This window comes from Onychomys torridus, chromosome 7 (assembly GCF_903995425.1).
Source record: "Onychomys torridus chromosome 7, mOncTor1.1, whole genome shotgun sequence".
In the NCBI taxonomy this organism is placed as follows: domain Eukaryota; kingdom Metazoa; phylum Chordata; class Mammalia; order Rodentia; family Cricetidae; genus Onychomys; species Onychomys torridus.
In genome coordinates, this window is record NC_050449.1 from 97,272,186 (window position 1) to 97,280,285 (window position 8,100).

The 8,100-nt window shown below is 43.5% G+C and overlaps 2 non-coding genes across 2 annotated transcripts; both read left to right on the forward strand.

Annotated features, from left to right (window-relative positions):
- Nucleotides 1-2,987: 2,987 nt before the first annotated feature.
- Nucleotides 2,988-3,059, forward strand: Trnac-gca. The gene has a single exon. It is a non-coding gene; the product is annotated as a tRNA-Cys (tRNA).
- A 3,811-nt stretch (nt 3,060-6,870) lies between these two features.
- Nucleotides 6,871-6,942, forward strand: Trnac-gca. Its single transcript has one exon. It is a non-coding gene; the product is annotated as a tRNA-Cys (tRNA).
- Nucleotides 6,943-8,100: the final 1,158 nt, after the last annotated feature.

The window sequence follows — 8,100 nt, forward strand, 5'->3', positions numbered from 1 at the left end:
CAAATATTAAGTAAACACGATAGAGGTAGGCAGGGTACGAAGGCTCAGGGAAAGTCAACTGCATGGCAGCCAGAGGCTGATGCAACCTCAGAGCTGTCTGACAATGGGGCATCTTGAGACCACACAAATGGTTAAATAAAATAAAATAAAATAAAATAAAATAAAATAAAATAAAATAAAATAAAATAAAATAAAAACAACAAAAAAAGATCATCTCAAATCAGGTGGGGTCAACAGGGCCAACCAAGATGTCTGCTAATTCTGCTATCTTTTGCTTCAGTGTGCCGAAGTCTCTGTATCATTAGCCTTGAAAATCATCTCCTCCCATAACCAGCTGATGCTATGACACATCCAGAAAGTCCCGTATAAAGACAGAAACATTTCTGGAGAAAATCCTGATTGAGTCCTGAAAGGCTCTACCTTTTCCCTGTTCTACCTCATGAATATCTTTTACCCACTGGAGTTTGTCCAGAGGCTTGGGTGGTGAGGCTCTTTCTTGAGAATCGGGAACTCCCTGCCTTGGGTGTGTACTTTTAGCCTGTAAATAAACGTCTCTTTATCTTCTCACTGGATTCTTATATGATGACTAGAACCCGGAAAGTGAGTTAGGTAAGGAGTCTATCTGCTGCCTCTATGTCTGAGACCTCCCTAGCTATCACTACTAGCAACCTTGATACAGGAGACAAATGTTGTGGAAATAGTAAAAACATGACAGGGAAAAGTGAATGATTAGGTTTGAAAAATACTGTGGATGATGAGCGTGGGAAGGTGGTATTTAGGATGATAATGGATCCAGTTCTCTGAAGGATTTTCTGAGATGCAAGGTGCTTAGTTTTAAAATGTGGGAAGTCCCCTAGAAAACCAGCATGATTGGTGACTACAGTCTATCATCTATCCAACAGCAGTTTTTTGAGTTTCAACATTGTCCCTGGCCGTGGGGAGTTTCCAAAGGGTGCTGCCATCAAGGCACCTTGAGGAGAGTAGATCCTAGTTCGAGTCATACTCCTGATACATCAGTGACCTTGAGCAAGGCTATTCATCATTTCTCACTCTGTACTTCTCAGCCTGCAAAAGACATGATTGGAATGATTTCTAAATCCCTTCCAGCACTGGGGTCCTTCAGTATGAAGTACACTGTTCATCTGTTACTGCTAAAATCTCAGCTCTGGTTGATGCCCAAAGTGAGTACAGAACAAGGAGGAAATAAAGCATGCTCTGTGAGACTTAGCTCTTTACAGTTTCATGCTTTGGACACTTAATCCTAGCTGGTGGTGCCTGGCCTGTTGTTTTAGTTGCCACTGTTAGAAACAAACCCATAATAATCTTGGGCTTGCACAAGGGAACATACAAAGTAAAAGCGGCTCAGCAAAGTAATTTCTTTTTGCAAAAAGGGCACACCAGAACCAAGACCCTACTATCAAGCAGTCAGAGATAGCACACCAGAACCAGGACCCCAATATCAAGCCGAGATAGGACATTCACTTGGTTGTTATTTTAATGTCTGTACTGAATGTATCTTTTTCCTGATTGGATAGGGTCTGACTTCACATTCTCTCCCAGTTGACTAGTTTAAAAAGAATTGGTAAAAAAGAAATGAAGGGAAAGAGGAAGGGGCTGCTGTTCCAGGTCATCAAGTCCTGAGAAGGCAGCAGGATCTTTGTGTCAACAGAAGTCTATTAGGGTGGGGGAGATGAAAAAGTTTGCATGAAAGTCTTACAAGGTGAGGGAGACAAGGACTATTGGCAGTGGGCTGGTAAGCCACCTTTGATAGAACGGAAGTTTCTCACGCCGTCATGTGAAGTTTTCAGTACACAGCTCCGCTACCACAGACTTTCACCCTGCCGTGCCTTGCCTTCCATTACAGAGCAAATGTCTCTAAAATCATCAGCTGAAGTCAATCTTTCTTCTCTTAAGTTGTGTGGGTCGGTACTTTGTCACAGTGATCCAAAGTAACCAATGTTCTCATTTCCAGTGTGAGGCAGGGTGTTCACAAACGGGATGGCGTCTCTCCCCACCACAGTCTTCACACTGATTGATTACTCCCAAAATTAAGATCCACGGGAAAAACCTAAAGAAGGTGTGTGGTCTGAGAAATTGACAGGAGAAATTCTTCCAGTAGGCACATACGCATCAGATTTCTATAGGATGCCTCTGCCTACATTATTGGGGGAGAGAAGATGTTTATGGGGTCAAGAAACACAAGCTGCTGGAATTGTGGGCACATTTGGAAGTCAAAAAGAAGCTTTGGTAGTGGGACTGGGGTCGATAATTTAGTTAGCTGATTATGAGACTCTAGCATTCCTGTTTCTTGAATCAAATGACCTTTCACAGTGGACAGTACTGCAAGTTTCAGGTGAGTTATGTTATATATAACATCATATTTATGTTACATAAGAGTGCCATTGACCATCTGTTTTCAGTTGATAGAAATCATCTTACAGTTATGGCTCAAGGACATCTGTCTCTCACCAGTTGTTATTGAGACTTTTTTTGAGACTCTCCCTTCCCACCTCCAACCCCCACTCTCCCCACCCCTGCCAAGTCAATTTAATGCTACAATTATCTACCAAGTGCCAATTTGGAGCTGTGTTCTCTAAGACCATGAACAGCAATGAGGATCCATGTAAGTAGGAGCTGAGGCAATCATGGTGGGAATCCAGTCATTCATATTTTATCTATGTTCTTAGCTGTGGCGACATTGGTGATTTTTTTTCCTAGGAAGTCAGATTTGCTTTATATGAAATACAGTTGGCAGGAATGGAGCTTTGAGTACTGGCCAGTCTAAAGGAGATTTTCTGGGCCCTGTGAACTTAGATCCTTGTTCTTCAGATCCTTGTCTTGTTTCATTATAAATCTCCTCTACCACTTCTAATGCCCAGGCTCCTTCCAGGCAGCACTCCTAATTATAGCTCTCCTGAGTCACTGGAGGCTTTTAAGAACCAGAATGCTGAGAGACAGATACACTATAAAAACAAGTTCACCTCACTGGGGGTATAGCTCAGGGGTAGAGCATTTGACTGCAGATCAAGAGGTCCCTGGTTCAAATCCAGGTGCCCCCTGTCTACTCTTGATTTTGCTTTAGAATATGGATTGAGTTTGACTTTTATTATTTTCTGTGATTCATGGCCAACTGAATAGTTAACAACTTCCCTTGATTCTTTGGATATTGCAAGTACCAGTCTAGTCCCTCACTCTCTCTCTCAAAGATTTACTTATTTATTACGTATACAGAAGAGGGTGCCAGATCTCATTACAGATGGTTGTGAGCCACCATGTGGGTGCTGGGAATTGAACTCAGGACCTCTGGAAGAGCAGTCTGTGCTCTTAAACTCTGAGCCATCTCTCCAGCCCTAGGCTCTTTTAATATTCACCATCTCCTGCACTTTGCAGTAATTTTACAAGATATATGCTGTCTGAATTTCTTTCATGGAGACAGAGACTCAGGGATGGTTAGTAACTTGTAAAAGTCAAAAGCTGCAAAGGGCAAATTAGGATTTGAACACAGAGCATACCTTCAATAATGTTACTATACTATCGAAAATTATTATGGTCCAGCCTTAATAAACTCCCCGGGGACCCAGAAGAGAAGCTACAAATGGTGACAATCGTTTTCGGGAAGAAGAATCGAGGTATAGTGAGCTCTTAGTCCATAGATTTATTCTTCTCCATTTTCTTTTTCGGTCTCCAAGGTTTAGTTATATACCCAACCCATAGCAATCCTCCCTCCAGCCAGGTCACCAGGCTTGAATCCTTACAGGGTCATAGAGGCAGAAAACAGTTTTCTTCAGGCAGAGACTGTCAGGCTTTTTTTACAACCCAAAAAGGGAGTAGTTGAAGGAAGAGGTCAACTGAGATAATCTATCAAAAAGGGAATTTATGTGCTCAATCTACATCGCCAAGACTCCTTAAGCCATGGCTTGACCTTCAAAAAAGTCCTTGACCTTTCCAAGTAGTAGCTTTTGTGATAGTAGCTGGATTCCATTCCATGTTCCTGAGGCTTGCAGCACTATACCACACACTCCACTGTTCTGATGTAACACTCTGTGTCAGGCACACCTGTAACCTCAGTACTTGGGAAGCAGTGAGGTGGAAGATCAGAGTTCTAGGTCAGCTTGTAGCTTTCTCATGAATCTTAAAAACCAAGCCAAACCACCAAACAACTTTGTGATAAAAATCCTTCTGTGTAATGTTTCCGAGGTCCTGTGGTTCCTACAACATTCTGACTGCAAGGAAATCCAAGAAATTTAGTGACTCTGCCCTGGGAGAAGCCAAGAAAGACAATCCTGGGGATGTAGCTTAGTGACAAAGTACGTGTACAGCATGTGTGAGGTTCCATCCCAGACCAAATGAGAAAGATCTGTCTCTCTCTCACCATATGTGTGTGTGTGTGTGTGTGTGTGTGTGTGTGTGACATGTATCTTCTAATGTGGTCCACATTGAAAAAAACCTCTCCTGCTTTTCATTATTAATTTGACTCTTTTAATTGGCTTATCATGGATGGGTGGCCAAACATGCCTTGTTGAGTCAGAGGCTGTGGCCTTAAGTTTGGTAGCAGTTTGATGACATTCTGAGCATCTACATACATGGGAACTATACAAAGCATGAACCTAGAGCTGAATGAGACTCAGCTCCATCCACTCCCGATCGGACGGCAAGCATGAACCATCAGAAGCAATGCATGAGCTGTGCCACCTGTGCCTGGTTTAGCAGAGTGAAGAGGCAGTGATTACTTCCATCTAAAGGAGGGGAAGGTTAGGGTAGGCTTCAGAGAGGAGCTTATGGCCAGTCAGTCCCAGAGAATAATATCCCACAGATGGAGAGTGGAATGGAGGTGGGTGTGGCAAAGAAGGACAGTGTAGACAGTTCTAGGCAAAAACAGCAGCAATGGACTGGAAGAAACTGGAGCCAGGTAGTTACTTAGAATGTGCTGTGGAGAGTGAGAAGTTGAAGAGACAAGTAGAGATCAGGGATGAACAGCTTTGTGTGTGGGTCTAGATGTAGAGTTTATTGAAATTGCATTTGCAAGGCGTGTATAAGTAGATTTGGTTTTCTGATTAGGCTCTGGGTGCACTGTGGGTAGAGGTGGGGATAGAGGCTGGGACAGGGAAAGGGTGGCAACCTTAAATGTAAATCAACATCACTTATGGATTAACTGGAGATAGGTATGACCCGGAGTTGCTTGAAATATTTGTCCTAGATGACAGCAATGTCATAAGGCAAGACAGAAATGGCTGGAATTGCAAGCTCAGCACTCAGTTCTGAGCCTACACCAGAATCCTGGCCCCATAACCTGCTGATTCTGGGAGCTTCAACTAGATACTTCAGCTATGTTGTGCCTCCATTTCCCACTTGCCAAATGAGCACGCTGTCACTAATGTTTACTTTATGGGAGTTTTGTACATTGTGGGGCACACTGCACATGCCCAGTGCATTTGAGCTATTGTTACAACAGAGTAAAATACATGGGGATGTAGGGCAGGGAGATTGGAAGTTTAATTTGGGGCATAATGGTTTTGAAATCTAAGGTTCTCTTTGGCCATCAGAATGGAGAGGGTGGGGTTGGGGAGATGGCTCAGAGGTTTAAGAGCACTGGCTGTCCTTCCAGAGCACCTGAGTTCAATTCTCAACACCCACATGGCAGCTTACAACTGTTAACTCCTGTTCCAGGTGATCTGACCCAGTCACACCGACATACATGTGGTGGGTACATAAAATACAAATAAATTAATTAAAAGACATGGAGGATGGAATGGGTGCAAGTGGGTATTTGGGGCCTCTAGGAAGCCTTTGATCTGTTACAGTCCCAGCTTCTTGCTGTTTATTCCCTGGCCCTGCCCTCCAGTGTCTGACAGACCTTGTCAAGGCAAGTTTGTTACAGTGATGAGCGCTTCTCTAACTTTTTGGCTCAATCTTAGCCATGCACAGGATTGAGAGTTCTTTGATTAGAACTCAAGAGAATAGGAATCTGGAGTGAACTGTGAACTTCAAACTATCTGTCTTTCTTTGATTTTTGTTTCTTTGCCTTGCTGTAACTGTTGGTTATTTTGGCGCTCTTACCCTGCGAGGAACACGTCCCGAACACGACAAATCCACAGATATAGGATAGAGGATAGAGGTGACAGGCCTGTGTGAAGCACACGTGAATGAGGAGAGGAGGAGGAGAGGAGAAAGAGAGAAGAGAAGAGAGACCTGTGCAAAATGGCGCCTGGCTTTTTAAAGAGTGGGCCACGCATGCGTACAGGACCGCATGTGGCTACTCCACGCATGCGCATAGATTACATGGCCGCGTGTGCTTTACGTAACCATGTAAAGCCACAGAGTCCTAGTCATGCAAGATGTTCTGACCTGGAAATGGCTATTTTGAACCGGAAATAATTAGGCGGTCCGCCAGGAAAGCCCAGCCGTGTGGACATGTTGTGATTTCCTATCAGTAACTATGAAACAAAACTGATGTCCCTGTGTGGAAATCTGATGAAAACACGTACAGTACATGCACATATGCAACATTTGCCAGTCATTTCAGAGTGAAACATGAACTTCTGAAGACCGTGTGTAGACAGACCCGAGTCCAGACTCTTTTCTCGTGCCACCTCATCGGTGGTTGCTTCTGCTTGGAACACTCTTTGATTTACCTGGAGATATGTGCTCAGTTGACGGTGAGATAATTAGACAGAGGAGACTGCTCTGAGCTTCAGGTGACAGGAAGAAACTAAATACTTAAGCTCTGGGGACAGCAGGAGACAGTGTGCTGAGGAGATAATTAGGGATGAGTCAAATCCTAGAGGAATGTCAGGCATGAGAGGTATTTATGAGGTGTGATGTAAGTCATAGGAGCAGAACAAATGTTTACTTGAGGCCTGAGCTTGTCATGGGGGTATAGCTCAGTGGTAGAGCATTTGACTGCAGATCAAGAGGTCCCTGGTTCAAGTCCAGGTGCCCCCTGTGGTGAATGATTTTTGTTTCAAGTGGCAGCTTCATGACAAATCCTAAACTACAATGCAGCAAACCTTTGTCTAGTACTCCAAATGGAAAGAAGTATTTACTCTGAGGTTTGTGATTGTTTGACCACAGGCTCGCTATTCTAATACCAGAACCCAAACATAGTTGCATACATTGACACCACACACACACACTGTGTAGGGCCACTCCTATTTTTTAATTTTTTAATTTTTTTTGGTTTGGTTTTTCGAGACAGGGTTTCTCTGTGTAGCTTTGTGCCTTTCCTGGAACTCACTCTAGACCAGGTGGGCCTCGAACTCACAGAGGTCCACCTGCCTCTGCCTCCCGAGTGAGAGTGCTGGGATTAAAGGAGTGCCCAGCACAACTCCCTTTCAAGCTTAAAATAACTTAATTCTGCAAAAAAAAAAAAAAAAAAAAAAAAAAAGAAAAGAAAAGAAAGTTTTAAAGATAGTATAAAGAAGTCCCTTACTTCCCCATTAACATTAGTTAATGTCTTATATAACCCTGGTGTGTTTTTTTAAACTACGAAATAAACATTGGTACCTGGTACAACCCTATTAATTAATCACACTACAGAATTTATTCAGATTTAATCATCTTCTTTGCCCTCCTCTTCCTCCTCCTCCTCTTCCTTCCTCCTCTCCCTCATTCTTTGCTTTTTGTTGCTGTCCTAGGACCCAAGCTGGGCTGCTATGTTACATTCCCTTTCTTTGTGCAGTGGAGGGTGGTTAACACCGAAACTCACAACTGATCAAAGTTCAGAGAATAAGTAACAGTGGGGTGCTCAGCCACAAATTAGACATGTATGTCACACACCCTCCCCAAGGCTCAGGGACCATGGATGAAGCAAGACTGTAAAAGCCAAATGTCAGGACATGACAGGACTTCTGCACTCATGAGCTCAAAGCAGCTATGGTTGTCTACACAAGACGAAGGCAGTCAACATTTTGGGATGAAGGGTCATGGTGGTTTGAATGAGAAGGGCCGCCATAGGCTCATATATTTGCATGTTTGGTCCCCAGTTGGTAGAACTGTTTGGGAAGGCTTTAGGAGGGTGTCACGAGGGCAGGCTCTGAGGTTTCAAAAGCCATGCTATTCCCAGTTAGCTTTCTTTCTCTCTGTCTTGTGCTTGTGGATCAA